General features: G+C 37.7%; 1 non-coding gene across 1 annotated transcript; it reads left to right on the plus strand.

Annotated features, from left to right (window-relative positions):
• Positions 1 to 3543: 3543 nt before the first annotated feature.
• Positions 3544 to 3687, plus strand: LOC115030743. The gene has a single exon (XR_003836338.1). It is a non-coding gene; the product is annotated as a small nucleolar RNA SNORA48 (small nucleolar RNA).
• The last annotated feature ends 302 nt before the right edge of the window (positions 3688 to 3989 follow it).

Below are 3989 nucleotides of genomic sequence, written 5' to 3' on the forward strand. Positions count from 1 at the left end.
ATGAAAACTATTATGAGGCTCATTCTGATGATAGAATCAAAACTTCCTTAAAAATCTCTTTGGGAAAATACATTGTTAGAAACAGAGGACTCAGTTTCTTCTTTCTGCCATTACTAGAAACATCCTGCTCTTTCTTTCTTTCTTTTTTGTCTTTATTTTTTTAATTATTAAGGTTTAAATTCTCTATCAGACGAGTCTAGACATATAGAATGAGCAGTAACCGGTCAGATTCTGAACTAAGAGTTGTCTTCACTTTGATTTACTGAAAGTGATCCAGGTGTCAAACAAATTTTCAGACCAATGTGATGTATCACCATAGGACTCTGAATAATTAGCTTAATCACTACCAAATATGGTCACTGGACCTGTTCAATGATCCTGCATTCAAAATAAAAGCAGCTATTGCTTTTTGCTTGTGTAACAAACAAGAGGCTTTGAGTTAATAAAATCTAGTATTTAATTGTTACTGAGAGACCAAATCTTTTGGATTAAGACTCCATCTTAGAGAACCTAACCTAAGGTTGAATTTGAGTTAACTAACAGGCAGGTACCTAGCACCAGTTTCTAGGTTACCCCCACCAAGACCTGTGTCTACCAGTTTCCATTTTACCCCCCAACAAAACCTGCATATACCACCAGTTTCCAGGTTATCCCCCCCAAAAAAATGCACCCCCAGGTTACAAGCATGCCCTGGGCACTTCACTTTCTAACAACCACCAACTAGAAAAAAGCAGAAGTGAAGTTTATGGTTAGGATCCCAGCACCAGCCAATTATGTCAAAGGCCACAATGGACCCCCTATCAGATCTGTATCAGCTAGATACCTGCTTCTTGCCTCTATATATGTTTGCCTGAACTAGGCATGAGCCCCCCTCCTGTTTTCCTGTGTCAGAGATGGTGGTATGGCCCAAGCTTGAGCTTGAATAAAAAACCATAATGTGATTACATTGGATTCAGCTCCTTAGTGGTCTTTTGGGGGTTCGTGCATGCTTCCTGGCAGAACACTACCATTAGCTGATGTCACTCAGAGATGTGAACCTAGCTATAGGACAATAGAAACTATACTACTAATGCTGTGCTGAAAGTCTCAGAAATATGACTATATTTGAATTTAATAGAGGATGAAAATATCCCTAAGCTTTCAAAGTGTATGTTTTCTAAGAATCATGATAACCTTAGATAAGTATTATTGGCATTAAAGTACTTAACATAGTAGTTAGAGAATTACACATTTTATGACTGTTTTTGATATGTGTTGAGTCTGTCAAAAATTATTTGGAAGGAAGGTAGAAAAATTAATTCAGACAATATTTCTAAATAACTATAAATTTTATGACACTAACATTAATCCAGAGAATATTTGACTGCTTAGTTAGTACAAAGAAGATTCTGAACTTCTCCTTATCCTTGTTGGTCCTATATAAAACAGAAATGTTGGACATTGTAGGCATAATGGTTTTGTGCACCAGGTAATGGTTATCCTTATTTCATTCAAATGCTGATTTATCTGCCTCCATATCTTATTTCAATCCATACATACTGCTTATGGGTAAACAACACTTACCATTTATTCTCTGCCATGTCAATAAATGCTTATTACCCAAAGGCTAGGTAGAAGAGAAAATAGGGCAGAGACTTCTGCCAGGCAGGGGGAAAAGAGAGAGAGAATGAGAGATTAGGATCAGCCACAAGCAATGGCTTGTGCTGTAAGATCGAGAATAGACAAATGGGACCTCATAAAATTGCAAAGCTTCTATAAGGTAAAAGACACCATCAATAAGACAAAAAGGCCACCAACAGATTGGGAAAGGATATTTACCTATCCTAAATCAGATAGGGGACTAATATCCAAAATATACAAAGACCTCAAGAAACTGGACCCAAGAAAATCAAATAACCCCATTAAAAATTGAGGCTCAGAGCTAAACAAAGAATTCTCACCTGAGGAATACCCAATGGCTGAGAAGCACCTGAAAAAATGTTCAGCATCCTTAATCATCAGGGAAATGCAACTCAAAGCAACCCTGAGATTTCACCTCACACCAGTCAGAATGGCTAAGATCAAAAACTCAGGTGACAGCACATGCTGGCGAGGATGTGGAGAAAGAGGAACACTCCTCTATTGTTGGTGGGATTGCAAGCTTATACAACCACTCTGGAAATCAGTCTGGTGGTTCTTCAGAAAATTGGACATAGTACTACCGGAAGATCCAGCAATACCTCTCCTGGGCATATATCCAGAATATGTTCCAACTGGTAAGAAGGACTCATGCTCCACTATGTTCATAGCAGCCTTATTTACAATAGACAGAAGCTGGAAAGAACCCAGATGNCCCTCAACAGAGGAATGGATACAGAAAATGTGGTACATTTACACAATGGAGTACTACTCAGCTATTAAAAAGAATGAATTTATGAAATTCCTAGCCAAATGGATGGACCTGGAGGGCATCAATCTGAGTGAGGTAACCCAATCACAAAGAACTTACATGATATGTACTCACTGATAAGTGGATATTAGCCCAGAAACTTAGAATACCCAAGATACAAGATACAATATGCAAAACACATGAAACTCAAGAAGAACAAAGACTAAAAAAAGGACAATTTGCCGCTTCTTAGAATTGGGAACAAAACCCCCATGGAAGGAGTTACAGAGACAAAGTTTAGAGCTGAGACGAAAGGATGGAACATCTAGAGACTGCCATACCTGGGATCCATCCCATAATCAGCCTCCAAACGCTGACACCATTGCATACACTAGCAAGATTTTGCTGAAAGGACCCTGATATAGCTGTCTCTTGTGAGACTATGCCGGGCCTAGCAAACACCGAAGTGGATGCTCACAGACAGCTATTGGATGGATCACAGGGCCCCCAATGGAGGCCAAAATTGATCACATAATTGGTCACAAAACAGGCCTCAACAGATACAAAAATATTGAAATTGTCCCATGCATCCTATCAGATCACCATGGACTAAGGCTGATCTTCAATAANAAAATAAATAATAGAAAGCCAACATTCACGTGGAAACTGAACAACACTCTTCTCAATGATACCTTGGTTAAGGAAGGAATAAAGAAAGAAATTACTATAGCATCCTTAAACCATGCTTTTAATCGGAAAGTTCTAGGTAAGTAAATCAGATACTTTTTTGATTTTTCTTTAAACCAGCAAAAGCTGAACAGTGAATATTGTTAAGCTTCTAAAATTAAATATTAATAAAATCAACCTCATTCTGTTGACCTCTAATTAAACCATACAATATAGAAAAGAAACAAAATGAATAAAACAATACACAGTGCTAAGGCATTAAATAAAGTAGTGATGAGTTGGTAAAGATGAATTCATTATCAAAATATACTCATTATATGTTATGTTTAGATATTTATAAAATCTCCAAATATTATAAGACATAATTTTAAAATTAAAATATATAATCTTAAAATATATGCACATAAAATACTTCTCATATTTGATTAGTGATGAAATGAATACTATAAGTGAACAAGAGTTTTTCTTCTTTGTAAATTGTGGTTATAGTCCCTTGGCAATGGACAAATGGGTACTTTATTGGTGGCCTTGTTCTTATATCAGTCAGGGGCAGAACAGATGGCAGTCCTTTGCTTATCCTAGCTTGATGCCTGGCTTAGTACTCAATGCTGTCTTATGCCTAGGACTCATAAAAATCAAATCAAATCAAATCAAATCAAATCAAATCAAATCAAATCAAATCAAATCAAATCAAATCCAAGGAAGAAGGCAGACAGAGTCCTGAGGACTGCCATGACACTCACAGACCTCCCTAGCAGCATGTGGCACAGGTGAACCATATCCACCCACTCTATGCTATGCCACACAGCATGAAGAGGGGATGTCACCCAGGGTCCCACCAAACTCATAAATTGCCTGCCTCGGAAACCATGACAAGGAGTGTGTATGTGGTGGTCAGATGGGAGAGAAAGAGAAGTGAAGTAGCTTGAGCATT

The sequence above is a fragment of the Mus caroli genome, chromosome 3 (genome assembly GCF_900094665.2).
Source record: "Mus caroli chromosome 3, CAROLI_EIJ_v1.1, whole genome shotgun sequence".
Lineage (NCBI taxonomy): Eukaryota > Metazoa > Chordata > Mammalia > Rodentia > Muridae > Mus > Mus caroli.